Source organism: Muntiacus reevesi, chromosome 12 (genome assembly GCF_963930625.1).
Source record: "Muntiacus reevesi chromosome 12, mMunRee1.1, whole genome shotgun sequence".
Lineage (NCBI taxonomy): Eukaryota > Metazoa > Chordata > Mammalia > Artiodactyla > Cervidae > Muntiacus > Muntiacus reevesi.
In genome coordinates, this window is record NC_089260.1 from 23,686,465 (window position 1) to 23,702,207 (window position 15,743).

The window sequence follows — 15,743 nt, forward strand, 5'->3', positions numbered from 1 at the left end:
AGCATATTTGAAAAACATTAAAGAACTGACTTATCAAGTGGACCTGACAGGATCAAAGTTTCCTAATTCTCAATCTGGTGTTCTTTCTACCAAGTAATATCATAATCAATCCTTAAGCTGAGGTCAATAGGAACTTTAATATAAAATAATAATCATAAAAATGTTAATATAATACTTACATCAATACCTTGTATGGCAGGTATTGTAAATGCTCAAACAGCCAGATGTCCTAGATATTTTTATGTTCCTCACTTTTATCCTCTCAGCCCACTTTTCCACTCTGGTCTCCCCTCAGCCACATTACTTGTCTGTTGCTTTTTACCAGTGCTCTGTGCCTCTATTGAGGGGGATGCCAGGGGTATCTCTCTTAGTCACACTGATGTCTGCACAAACTTGGAAGTTCAAGGAGGTACACCCCCTAACGCAACAACCCCTGACTAATGGAGCCAGGGAGCTAATAGACAAACCCCTTTTCTACTCCTGAACTATCTTTTACTGCTTCACAAGGAGGGCCCATTAGAATCTCAGATCATTTTCTACATCCTCACTCATGATCCTTTGGACCAACCTATTTTATTCCTTGCACTCCCTGATTCTAGAGATCTAATGAAGCCTAAGAATTACTTTCCAAACTAAACCATCCATACATAACTCTTCTCAGACTCAGTATTTTGGGAGAGCCCAAGCTAAAATTCCTGTGAGATAGTTGCACTGTTAATAGCCTAGCATTCAGATGAAGAAAGTGAAGCACAGAAAGGTTAGATCAAATGTTCAAGGTACTACAGGCAGTAAATGTAGATAGGATTCGAATCCAGGGAATCTGATACCAGTCCATATCTTTACATACTTAAGCTTCTTTCTTTATAGGAAATGAAGCTTGAAGTAAAATATTTTCTGCCTAATTAGTTATAATTTGTTATGAGGTTACAGTATTGTATAATTGTATGTGACAATAATATATAATTGGTTCATTATCCGATACTGCAGGGTTAATATTTATTAGGCAACTACCTGCTTTATGTGAGTTACTTTATATTATCTTGTTATTTCTCAAAACACTTTGAATCCTTAATATTTTAAAAATTCATTTTACATGTAAAAATATTAGAAAATCTAAGTAACCTGCCAAAGTCACAGAGCTGGTAAGGGCTAGAACCAGGAATGCAACCCTCTCATCTATTTGTTTAGCAAATAAGTATTGAGCACCCACAGTATGCCAGGCACTATTCTGGGAGCTGGGGATATACTACAGGCCCCTGTCTTTTGTCCTGATAGAGGATCTACACAATAATTGCAACAAATAAACAAGAATTCACTGGGTCATGATAATTTGCTTAAAGAAAACAAAACAGAGATGTGACAAAGAGTCCTGATGCCAGAGGGACACCTAGAAGTTTCTTAACTTTGGCACTACTAACACTTCGGGACTGATAATTCTTTATTATGTGGGATCATCCTGTGCATTGTAGGATGTTTAGCAGTATTATAGGATGCCAACAGCCCTCCCCAAGTCCTTATTGCCAAAATGTAGGCACTTCAGACAGTCTTCTGGAGGGTAAAATCACCCCTGAGAACCACTGACCTAGAGTGAAATTCTTCAGGTGGGATTAGGCTTAGTATGTGTGAAAAGCTAAATAGATTCATAGTAAATGAGGAGATGAGCTTACAAAAGTAGGTGGAAACCCCACAAAGCAAGGACCTTTAGGCAACGGGAAATACTTCTGATTTTATATTAGGTTCCTCTTGTCTAGTCTGACTTACAAATGCTGTTGCTGTTATCGTTGAAAAGCCAGTTATTCTGTCCCTCTTTATTTTTCAAGAGCTCTTAATAACTCTTAAGCCTTGTCAGTCTCTACCCCGAGTTTCACACCATCCAAGTTCTCTGGGCTGCCTTCATTTGTCCTGTGCAGCATTCTCTTACAAGTCCTTAGGGTTTGGCTTTTCGGTTGCACTTGTGTCTTTTCGTTCCTTGGTGTCTTTTCCATGTGATTCTTTGCCTAGAACACAAAGCCCTGCTCTTCCTGCCTGGAAAACTAGTCACGTTTTAAGAGCCAACTCAAGCATCTGCTTCTCCAAGATACCTCCCCAGTACCCTTCCCAGAGGCAAATACCATAGCATATATGGTGGTGCATTATCTTCCTTTATATCTGAATCAAGTTCTTCAGTCCTACAGCAACTCCCCCAAGGGTATGAGACAAATCTTGGTCAGCTTTAATTCTCCAATGACTATCCAATGTGTAGCATGCAAATAGAAGGTTCGTTCCTCTGTCAAAAATTTATGTTACTATTCTGAGCCTTCTTCCAAAACATAAGAATACTACCTAAGAAAAATTGTTTCTTTAAGAGATGTATTCTCAACTTTTTATTTACTAAATACTGATTGGTACATTTATCTGAATAAAACAGATCACATACACACAGTCACTAAAATTTAGTAACTTAGAAAACATACCTTTAAAGTTATAGTAGTTATAATGCCATTCCTTCAAGAGAACTACCTACCACATAAGTACACTTTTAACTTTATGCTGGGTAGATCAAGGGCCAAAAATAATAAACATGAGGATCATAATCACTGAGAGGGAGCAGTGCACTCCAGTTGTGACTGATAAGTTTAAATCTTCTCTCATCCCACCCTGTAAGCATTAGGACATGTCCCACCCTGCAAGGAGTAGGATCCAATCATCTGGAGTAAATAGATCAAGGAGTTTGTAAGCCATGGGTCCCATAAAATTTCCTCTCACAAATGCATTGTTATAATAAATGTCTTTAAAGTCAATGGTGTTGATTTTATATGTACTCAGATAGTCAATGAAAAGACTGAGAAAAGAGAAAGCAGCAATAAAAATCTGCCACTACATGAGTCCAACTGTAAGCAATGTGCTGATCTGTAAACTTGGTTGAGTAAAAGTGAAATACTGGACTAGTGAAAAAGATAGTTAGAAAAATCAACTCTTGAATCCAAAGCTAAGCTAAATCAGAACAAGGTTCTACTTTCACTCAGCACTGTATTTTGCACATAAAAGACATTTAATAAATTGCTGCTAAGTGCATGAATATGCCTTGTCACGCACCTGTTTTCCTAATATTAAAATATCTGATACATTATGCCCTTTACACATGATTCACAAAGTTTGAACTCTGGCAAAACAACAAACCTAGGCAGAAGTTTGAGTAGTTCATTCCAGGGAGAAAAAGGAAACCAAAGTGTGTGGTACACTTGCTTTTCAATGAAACCACTAAAAAAGATTTCTCAACCCCCTTTTTCTTCATTCTTCTGCTTTAATACATGAACCAAAAACTCAAATGGACAAGGTAGAGCTGAGCATGAACCTCTCTTTTGTAGTATTTGCCAACAGGAATAAAAGAGCCAAAAGGAACCCAAAACACTGTTCTATGTTCTCTTCGATATCACTCATCACAGTTACTGTCATCACATAATATTTATTGCAGTTGACCCTTGGAGTACTATGGGAAGGTCATTTTTCAAAATGATTCTAGCTGCTACTTCTAACCAACAGCAAATTTACCTAAGACAAAGATGTGATTCCACTGGGCCCACTTTGTATTATCAACCATGGAAGCATTATAACTGAAGACAGATTACAGTTAACTCAAGAAATTCTCTGTGTTAATCCCTTAAAATAATAACAGTGAGTTGGAAGGATTGGCTTCCTATTTTTATTTTAAAAAAGGAAAGAAATAAGAAAGAAAGAGAGAAAAGGTTATGACCTTTTCATTTTTAAAAGAAAAGACAAGTTACAGTAATTGGTTTGCTTTTATTTTTGCACTAACCTTACCAGTTGTTTGAGGTGAAGTGTATATTCAAATAATTTAACAGGATGGGAAATAATCCACCTGTCAATGCAGGAAATATGGGCTGGATCCCTGATCCAAGACTATCCCACATTCCATGGAGGGACTAAGCCTGTGTGCTGAGCCCTTGATAGAGCCAGTGCTCCACAACAAGAGAAACCACTGCAATGAGAAGCTCAAGCACAATAACTAGAGAGTAACCTCCACCCAGGTCAGCAGCAATGAAGACCCAGCACAGCCAAAAATAAATAAATTAAGCTTACAAAAAAATTTAACAGTATGTATGTGTAAAAACAGCCTAAGTATCAGTCTCCAAAAGCTTTTAGAAAACTACCATTGCCCTTCAAAAGAACTGTTCATGTTTAACTTTTCAAAAAATCAAAGGAAGCAATTACTCTCCACACTGTATATTACAATTTCCCCACATCTTTAGCTAATATTATTTTATTTTTCATAATAATCCAAATAAGCATACCTTCAAAGTTGCTTTTGTGTAAATGACTTTCTTCTTTTTTCACTTTCTTCCACTGTCCCCTTCCAATTATTCCCCAAGATTGTGCAGGATTGTTGTTCCCTAAAACGGCTACCGCACTATTTCCTATCCCGTATTTCTTCTACAACCTAGCTTGTCCCTCCATCAAGACCTGGAGTCTGGAGTCCCTTATTCAATGGATGTTGGCCTTTGCGACAGGTGACGCCCTGTCACTTACAAAACTCAGTCACGAAAGGCAATCCACGTCCCCTTTCGTTCTCTTGCTCTGCATGCTACTAGAAGTCAGCCTCTGTGCTGGAAGCAAGCCCCAGCAACCCGTAGATAGACTCATATGAAGGGGAATCAAAGCTCTCTGACTCGACCCTACAGGTGCCTGAGGCGAGCCGGAGCCATGTGGCACCAGCTTTACCGCCAGGGGTCGCGAGGACAAGAAGCAAAATGGCCGCGTGACAAGGTCGCGGCTAGTTACCGCGAGAAGCCACGGGAACACCTGCTGGAAACACCTGACGGGCTTCCACACGTGGAAAGAGCGGCGGACGAAGGCAGTCACCGAGACCCCAACGGTTCCTGAAGGAGGCACGGAAGCTGCTTCAGAAGGAGCACCACCAGTTTTACTTGGTGATCCTGACAGAGGAGGCAAGGGAGCTGCGCTGGTCTGTACAGCAGAGACAGAGTCAGCGCAGCAAGACCGTCCCAACCTCAGTCACTGGCCCTGGCATGAATCTGAGGAGAAGCCGGAAGTCATCCTGGAGAAGCCGGAAGTCATCCTGGAGATGCAGGCCTCACCCTCACCCAGAGAGCCCTCGCTCTCCCAGCAGATCTCTCCCACAGCCTCGCTGCACACACAGTCACAAACAGGTCAACAGGAAACATTCCAGGACTCCACCAAGACACCGCCACTGCCATTTGTACCCTCAAGTGCCGGTGCTGTAGGACAGGCAAAGCCGGCACTGCTGGAAGTGAGACCCGAGAACAGGCCGCGCGCCCCAACCAGGCTACGAGAACCGGACCTGTCTGCCTAGCTGTCGCTGTCACTCTGCGCCGCACTGATCGATGACCCTTTTCCCCAAGATCAGGATGTGAAACCCCTCGGGCCTAGAGCTTGGACCCGAGAAGAAGCAGGTAGCTCAGAGCTGGCTTACCTTGAGAGGATCCTTCAGAGCCAGGTTTGGGGCATCTTCCCAAATGTATACCCCACTGGGCCCTCATGAGATTTGTGAAACTAAAAAAACTAAAACTTTTTTTTTTTTTTTTTACAAACGCCCTCAGCCTCAGCCCTTGCTAAGTTTCAGAGTGACAGTCAATACCTATCTGACACAGACATGTGAGTAACCCATCTTAAAAGTAGATCCTTCAGATCTCTTTGAGGCCATCCTGCTGATGCCAGCCATGGATCAGACAGGACATTCCCACTGAGGTCTAGCCAAATTGCATAATTTAAGCAAAATCAGTAATTGTTTGTCTTTTAACCCATTAAATTTGGAGGTAGTCTGTTATGCAACAATAGATAACTGATACATCCCACTAATGTGTGTCTAATCTATCTTTACACTCCCATCATCAATGTCCTAAATTCAGGTTCTCATAGCTTGCCTAGAGTATTGCAATAGCTGATTTTTTTCCCTTCTCTCTAGTCTCTCCCTGGTTGATTTTCATTTCCACAATCCATCATCTATCTTGCTTCCTTACATCTTGTTTATATATTGTGTGTATTCCCCCAAAACAGGAAAAGTTCAAACTGTGATCTGAGTTTTCAGCATCTATCTCTGATTCTGAATTTGAGTTATCCGTTAGAATTACCCAAGGAATTTTTTAAACCAATGCCTGAGACTCAACTCAGAGATTCTTATTCAGTTGGTTTACAGTGGGAACTATTCATTGGTATTTCTGAAAGCTCTTCAGATATTCTAAAGGGCACCCAAAGTGAGAACCACTGAAGCCACTGGGAGTGGAAACGAACATGTAGGGGGTGAGTATAACGAGAACAGGGTCAACACCAATATTCAAGATATGAGTAAAGGATTTGGATAACACTGATTCAGAGTTTTAAAAGTAGGAGGAAAAAGCAGAGTTTTAAAATATCAATAAAGAAAAATGACTGGAAAGTAGACATAGAAATGTCAGGATAGCAAGCATAGTTCAAAATGTTTATGAAGTTCTCTTGTGTTATTTTATTATAATAAAATGATTAATACAGTCCTGATAGGCTAAGTTGACTCCTGAGCTGAGAAGGAACTCACATGAATCCATAGGACATGATTTCATTCACATCTTTGTATATCTACCAACCCTATCATAATATATTGAGTACTTACTGTTGGTCATTCATGCTAGGGAATAAACAACACAAAATTCTTGCCCTCAAGGAGCATTTTTTCAAATTGGATGTGACAGACAAAAGATAAGCAAGTGCATAATATGTCAGAAGTTAGTAAATAATATGAAGAAAAGTAAAGAAGGGAAAGGGGAAAAGGAACACTAGGGCAGGAGTAGGGGATGGAATGTGGAGAGTATTTTTTAAAAGGGTCAGAAAAGTCTTCACTGGTAAAATTTTCTTTGAGCAAAGACCTGAACGAAGTGAAGAAGGCAGTCATATAAATGAATAACTGATGGTACAGTGACAGAAAAAAGAGCAAGTGAGAGCATGCTTGAAGATTATAAGATACAGCAAGGAGGCCAGTGTAGCCAGGATGAAGGTAGTAGGACATGAGGTCGAAGAAATAACAGGAGAAAAAATAGGGGTTTTAGGAGTGGGTAGGAGAAACTGACAGGTAGCGGTTCTTTATCTTACTTTAGAATCACCGAGAGAGACTTTCAAAATACCCATGCCCAGTCCACACCCTCAGAGATCTGTTTGAATTTAAGAAGGAGCTCAGACAGCAGCAGTTTTCAAATGTTCCCAGTTTATTGAGAATAATTACTGTAATGATTTATATGGATTATAAGTCACTTAAATTCTATAGATTTGCTCTGAGAGAGATGAAAAAGTCATTGAAGGTTTTTAATGAGAGAAGAGGCAAGATCAATATTTCAATTAGTTCATCCTAGCTGCTCTATGGAGAAAACATTACAGGGCAAGGAAGGACCCATTTAGACCACCTATCACTATTTTGAACATTTTCTGTAGTGAACATGCATAGCTTTTGTATTAATAACAGAAATTTCACATTTAAAAACATCTAAAAATGTATCAAAGGGCTATATATTAATAAGACCAGTATTACATTCTCTATTAACCCATTCTTCCAGATGTCTTTCTCAAGAAAAAACTTTCATGACAGGTAGTGGATTGTATATTATTTGGCTAGGGTTACTAAAACAAAGTAGGGCTTCCCTGGTGGCTCAGATGGTAAAGAATCTGCCCACAATGCTGGAGACCTGATCCGATCCATGGGTTGGGAAGAACCCCAAGAGAAGGAAATGGAAACCCAATCTAGTATTCTTGCCTGGAGAATCCATGGACAGAGGAACCTGGCAGGTTACAGTCCATGGGGTTACAAAGAGTTGAACACGACTGAGCGACTAACACTGACTGACTGACTATAACGAAGTATCACAAACTAGGTGACTTAAAACAAGCCGAAATGTATTATTTTACAAATATACAGGCTGGAAGTCCAAAATCCCTGTGTCAGCAGAGCTATGCTCGATCTGAGACTCTAGGTAGAATCCTTACTTGCCTTTTCGTAGTTGCTGGTGGTGGACAGTTCTTTGGCATTACTTGGCTTGCAGTTTCATCTGTCCCATCTTCGCCATCACATAGTTGCCTTCATATCAGCTTCCTTCTTTGTGTATAATCGTCCAGATTTCCTTTTTATAAAGACACAAGTTATATTGGATTAAAGCATATCTTAATCACTTCGTTTTTGTTGGTTAAAGCTGCAAAGATCCTATTTCCAAATATCATATTCTGAGGTATTGGTGGTTAGGATTTCAGCATATCTCTTTTTTGTGGAGGGAAGCACAATTCAACCCATACAGATTGGTCTTTAATAAGAAATAATATAATTGATACCATGCACTATATTCTCTATCAAGGCAGAAATAGATAAAGAAAAAAGTAGAACTATTCTCAAAAAGTTAATAAAAGTCTTGAAATAAAGGATGATTACCCAGAGAAAGATAAGAATTTTATTACCTTTAGAAGCATATTTTTTTATTCTCCCACTTTTTCCATTTCAGTAGACATTTCTCAGAAAATGACTGAAAACGATGAAAAATAAACTATGTTGGTGACTTTCCTTCATGGAACATGAATTTTCAGTGCTTTAGTGAGTTTACATTTATATCCAGATCCTTTAGCCTTTATGGCCAGTAATTCCTTAGACAAATTTGCTGATATTAGGGAAGTTACCCACATCTTTCAAATTTGTTTCACAATTCCAGGGAAGTGGAAATTAGAATTTTAATTAACATTAATCTGAGAGAGAATGGAGGTCAGCTCATGAACATGTTTAAAACATGTCTAACTTGCTGAGCAACTTAATTTTACCTAATGAAGACCTTTTTTTTCTTTCTTTTTCAGCAGCAAATTGAAAAGTTTTAGGATGACAGATAAACTTTGTAGGGTACTTTATTGAATGCTGGCTTTGAAAACCAGTAGCAAATTCCATAAAAGAAAATAAGAGCAACATAATTCTTAGCCTAAAGCTATTCCCCAGCAAGGCAAATCCTTATCAAGAAGCCACTGGTGACCCAAGTAACCAAGTTGAGCTGAAGTTAATGTGTTTGTATATATGCTGTACAAGGAAAGCGAGCATTCTATCATGAGACATAGAGCAAAAGAAGATGAGGAACAAACACCTACTTCTTGATATACTATCAAACATCATTCATGGAATTACTCTAAAAGTACACACAGTGAAGTATAAACTGTATTTGACCCATCTGTTATCTGGAAGTTAAATATCTTCAAATTCATTTACTTCCCCTAATCAGCTACACATTCTTTCTCCAGCTTCTACCATCTGCTTTTAATTAACAAAACAATCAGCATTCCAAACTGAAATGATAAATAGCTAATCATCACAGACTGTCAGCTTACAGGTGTATTCAAAAAGAAAAGGAAAAAAACAGACTTATTTAGTTTCAAAGAGACTTGAAATATGAATCCAGAACATTACCAAAAGTTACCTTATTTCTTTGACATCATGAGAATTTATAAATGAAATCCACTCTAAGTAAACAGCTATAAAATAAACTTGGGTTAACAAGATTAACAAATAGTGTTATTTTAGGCTGAATGGTTGAAATAAAGTTTAAACGATCCAAACTTTTCATGGAGAAAAGTTTAACTGTGAAGAAAATATCACCTCCTCCAATACCAACAACTGAAACTTTATACATCAGAAGTTAGCTAATGAGATGTTTACCTTTGTATTATATTTACATTGATTTTGGTGAAAAAAAAACAACAAATGCCTACTTTTTTTTCAAACAATACAAATCAAGGTCAAGAGAAAGAAATGAAATTAACATTCATGAGTGTCTACTATGTATTGTATATCACGAATTCAGTCCTGTAAGCAGCCCTGTGGAGATTATTTCCCACACTTTAAAGATAAGACTACTGAGTCTTGGAGATAAAAGTCAAGTTGAGAGTCAAACTCAGGACACTCTGTGATTGATAGGTACCTTCTACTGCCTGATTAATACCTGATAAATAGCAAAAGTCTTTATAGGAGAAAGTTTTGCTGTATTTGTATAAAGGAGACTACTAGATTGACAAGTATTGGTATTCAAAAAATAAGCAATTCACTTTTCATTACTACTTTCCTCATCAAGGCTAAAGTCTAAATGATTATATATATAGTTTGTGTGTATGTATGTATATGTGTATATTATATATATTCTGAAATACTTAAGACAATAATAATTTTTTAACCTTCTGGATATATTTTTTTTAATTTTAACAATGGTAATTCCAGTCTCTGAGAAAGTTGCTAGTTGCAGGTGGTCAGCATATCACTTCATGATCAGTTCCCTTTCTAACAAAGCCAGTGAGAGATTATAAAGTTTTTACCGGGCCTGTCAATTCCATAATACAAGACAGAAATACTTTCATTTGGGTTCTCTAAGATTCAAGAACAGTTCATTTTTAAAGTGATAGGAAAATCTGTGTATTAAATCATTTGTTGTTTTTGTTTAGTCGCTAAGTTGGGTCCAGCTGTTTTGTGACCCCATGGACTATAGGCCACCAAGTTCCTCTGTCTATGGGATTTCCCAGGCAAGAATACTGGAGTGGATAGCCATTTCCTTCTTCAGGGAATCTTCCCAGGGATCAAACCTGCATCTCCTGCATTGCAGGTGGGTTCTTTACTACTGAGCCACCAGGGAAGACACATTAAATGATCAGTCAGTTCAGTTCAGTTAAGTCGCTCAGTCATGTCCAAATCTTTGCGACCCCATGAATCGCAGCATGCCAGGCCTCCCTGTCCATCACAAACTCCCAGAGTTTACTCAAACTCACGCCCCTTGAGTTGCTGATGCCATCCAGCCATCTCATCCCCTTCTCCTCCTGCCTCCAATCCCTCCCAGCATCAAGGTCTTTTCCAATGAGTCAGCTCTTCGCGTGAGGTGGCCAAAGTACTGGAGTTTCAGCTTCAGCATCAGTCCTTCCAATGAACACCCAGGACTGATCTCCTTTAGGATGGACTGATTGGATCTCCTTGCAGTCCAAGGGACTCTCAAGAGTCTTCTCCAACACCACACTTCAAAAGCATCAACTTTTCAGTGCTCAGCTTTCTTCACAGTCCAACTCTCACATCTATACATGACCACTGGAAAAACCATATCCTTGACCAGACGGACCTTTGTTGGCAAAGTAGTGTCTCTGCTTTTTAATATGCTGTCTAGGTTGGTCATAACTTTCCTTCCAAGGAGTAAGCGTCTTATAATTTCATGGCTGCAGTCACCATCTGCAGTGATTTTGGAGCCCAAAAAAATAAAGTCTGACACTGTTTCCACTGTCTCCCCATTTCCCATGAAGTGATGGGACCAGATGCCATGATCTTAGTTTTCTGAATGTTGAGCTTTAAGCCAACTTTTTCACTCTCCTCTTTCACTTTCATCAAGAGGCTTTTTAGTTCCTCTTCACTTTCTGCCATAAGGGTGGTGTCATCTGCATATCTGAGGTTGTTGATATTTCTCCTGGCAATCTTAATTCCAGCTTGTGCTTCTTCCAGACCAGCGTTTGTCATGATGTACTCTGCATAGAAGTTAAATAAGCAGGGTGACAATATACAGCCTTGATGTACTCCTTTCCCTATTTGGAACGAGTCTGTTCTATCTCCAGTTCTAACTGTTGCTTCCTGACCTGTGTACAGGTTTCTCAAGGGGCAGGTCAGGTGGTCTGGTATTCCCATCTCCTTCAGAATTTTCCACAGTTTTTTGTGATCCACACAGTCAAAGACTTTGGCATAGTCAATAAACCAGAAATAGATGTTTTTCTGGAACTCTCTTGCTTTTTCGATGATCCAGCGGATATTGGCAATTTGATCTCTGGTTCCTCTGCCTTTTCTAAAACCAGCTTGAACATCTGGAAGTTCTCGGTTCACGTATTGCTGCAGCCTGGCTTGGAGAATTTTGAACATTACTTTACTAGCGTGTGAGATGAGTGCAATTGTGTGGTAGTTTGAGCGTTCTTTGGGATTGCCTTTCTTAGGGATTGGAATGAAAACTGACCTTTTCCAGTCCTGTGGCCACTGCTGAGTTTTCCAAATTTGCTGGCATATTGAGTGTAGCACTTTCACAGCATCATCTTTCACGATTTGAAATAGCTCAACTGGAATTCCATCACATCCACTAGTTTTGTTCATAGTGATGCTTTCTAAGGCCCACTTGACTTCATATTCCAGGATGTCTGGCTCTAGGTGAGTGATCACACCGTTGTGATTATCTGGGTCATGAAGATCTATTTGTACAGTTCTTCTGTGTATTCTTACCACCTCTTCTTAATATCTTCTGCTTCTGTTAGGTCCATACCACTTCTGTCCTTTATTGAGCCCATTTTTGCATGAAATATTCCCTTGGTATCTCTAATTTTTTTTGAAGAGATCTCTAGTCTTTCCCATTCTGTTGTTTTCCTCTATTTCTTTGCATTGATCACTGGGAAGGCTTTCATATCTCTCCTGGCTATTCTTTGGAACTCTGCATTCAGATGGGAATATCTTTCCTTTTCTCCTTTGCTTTTTGCTTCTCTTCTTTTCACAGCTATTTGTAAGGCCTCCTCAGACAACCATTTTGCCTTTTTGCATTTCTTTTCCATGGGGATGATCTTGATTTGTGTCTCCTATACAATGTCACAAACCTCCATCCATAGTTCATCAGGCTCTCTGTCTATCAGATCTAGTTCCTTAAATCTATTTCTCACTTCCACTGTATATTCATAAGGGATTTGATTTCATACCTGAAAGCAGTGTCAGTGATCTGCCGCCTCCAGCGTAGACTGGCCTCTGGGTTCTACCTGATACCTCTATTGTGAAGCCTAAGGGGGACTTTGGCTGTTTTGCAGAAATTTCTCTGAACAGTGCTGTGATGAGAAGCTGAGCGGCAAAAGCTGCTGTCCCTTTGGGATATTACACTTGGGTGAATAGCCCCTGGTTGGTTCTTGAAAAGGAAAAATATGCTGGCATTTGGGTATTGGCCAAGGTAGTCTGCAGTAATGCATTTACAGGTAAGGATTTTATTGATGATGTCATAGGGAGAGTGAGGGAAGAATTTTATCTGACATGACATAAATGTCTTCCTAAAGTATCTCTTTAAGCATCTCGCTCTTTCTCCAAAGTCTTTCCGTCATTTCTTTCCTTGCCTCTTCTTCCATTTCTTTTACCTTCTCTTCCCCACCTTCCTCTTGACAATCCACTTTAGCTTTCTTTCCTTTTCCTCTCGATCCCTCTATTCATTTTCTTTTCAATTCTATTCACTCTTCTTTTGTCTTCTTCAAAATACATCCTCAACAAACATGGTGCTGAGTACTATGAAGGATCCACCTTTCTTAGTGGGCTGAAATGAAAGAATTGCATAAACCTAATTGCATAAAAACAAATAATTTTACTAAATTATTAATAAATAAACTTATTTAATAAATAAATTTTAGTAATTTTAATTTAATTAAAATTTTAATAAATATTTAATATTAAATCATAAGTTTATGCAATTCTTTCATTTCAACCCACTAAGAAAGGTGGATCCTTCATAGTACTCAGCACCATGTCTTTATTTCTCTGTACTTTGAGAAAGTTTGTTGACTTGAGGAAGAATTTTTATGTACCTGAGCATGCATTCCTCTATACCTTTCTTTTTGATACACATTCTTGTAAGGTATTTGTAAAAGAAACCAGAAGAGAACAACATAAGCCTTCCTTAATCTCATCCTGTTTTTCATCTTCCTGGAATGCGGCCATCACAGCACTTTATTAAGACACTAGGAGACAAGAGATGAGAAGATAGGGAAACAAGCATCCTTTGCCTGGGTGACCTGAATGTTGTCCCATGATTGGAAACACATTTGAACACGTGGAGGTACCCAATTAACAAATATGATAGGACCTTCAATAATTATTACTAAGTCAGCCAGCCACTTGAGTGGGACCTTGTTAGTCTCTGAACCTGTCAAGGACTTAAGGTCTCATATGTCTTTTACCTTGAAATGTGGGTTATGTAATATCAAAGTTAATTACAAGTACTCAGTTCAGGGAAGAAAACAGATGCAGACTGAACCAGCTGGGATGTAACAGTCAGAGAGATTTTGATGACACAGAGTTAAGTGATGAAGTTTTCTTTGTTAATAAAACGAAAGTGGTGGCCTCCCCACCCTCTCATTTTTAGGGTGTCTCCTTAAAAACAGGCCTAATACTAGGCCTAAGAAGAGACCCCCATCTTTTGATTTTGTAGTGTAAAGTCACAGGTCTTCTGACCTTTGGAACTATAAACAGGTTATCTCCAGAATGAACACTGGTATCTTTCAGGAGGTAGCAATCACAGGTACCATCATTTTTCCCTTGAGGCAATAAGAGAAGTTTCTTGTTCTTTTTCTGCTTTATTGTGTATATTTGTGTGAAATTCTCTTTGTACCTTTTAGGTCACTTTCATCCAACCATCAATGCAAATAAGTCATTCCCTGGAGAAGGGAACAGCTACCCACTCCAGTATCCTGGTCTAGAGAATTCCATGGGTTGTATAGGCCATGAAGTTGCAAACAGTCAGACACAACTGAGTGACCTTCACTAAATACAAATAAATCTGCTAATAATTTTCTGATAATAAATTGTGTTCTCTTTCTCTTATTCTCTCTTTTCTTTCTCTCTATATCTCTTCCTCAATATATTGGTACAGAGAGGACTTTTTATAGTCAGGATTGTTTTATTTCCCCAACAGTGACTGCCAAGAAACAGTTATACATGCACTCAGAAGTCCAAAAAGATAAATAATGGGATGAAGCTTGAACAGTTGGATGGCTGGTAATATCATTTACTATGGGTGTGTTAGTTGCTTAGTCGTGTCCGACTCTGTGCAACCCCATAGACTGTAGCCCACCAGGCCCCTCTGTCCATGGGATTCTCCAGGCAAGAACACTGGTGTCGGTTGCCATTTCCTTCTCCAAAAGGAACTATAGAAAGAAAGAAAGTGAAGTCACTCAATCATGTACGACTCTTTGCGACCCCATGGATTGTAGCCTACCAGGCTCCCCTATCCATGGAATTTTCCAGGCAAGAGTACTGGAGTGGGTTGCCATTTCCTTCTCCAATCATTTACTATAAACAGTCACAAAAGAAGAAACAATTTTTCACAGAGAACAGAACCTTACTATGGGAAGAGAATTTAACTACCAAACCTCCATCTCTTATTTTAACCGCTTCTAATACATCCTATGTTTCTTCCACACCCAGTCAATGAGATGACTTGATTTTTCATCCACCCAAAACCTCTTTGAAATCTATCTGATTTGCTTCATTTTACAAAGTCACTATGTCAGACCATATGGCCATCATTTATCTTCTTCTAAGTTTTATTACTTTTGGTTTTGTTGCCTCTCAAACTATTTATCTACACAGCTATGAGTGAGATTTCTAAAACAGAAGATTTCTGTTTAAAAACATGATGTATAAGGATCTCCTTTATCTCCCTCCTGCTTATGCTGCCAACTAGATGTCTCATGACTTGAAAACTCTTTCTCCACTTCTTAAATTTTTGATCCATCATACTGAATGTTACTTGAAATCATTATTCTGTTCTCTAGAATTTTGCACTCTTTTCTTGTTCAAGACCATTCATCTGTATCCTTTTCTCTGTTCACCACCCTCTTCCTCTCAAATAATCACTGCTTTCTGTTCTTCATTTAGGATCACCTAGAATGGATCTCTTCCTCCTGAATTTCTTGTTTGATTCATCCGCAGTAATCCTAATTTCCTTTTAGTGCCTTCTTTTGATCTA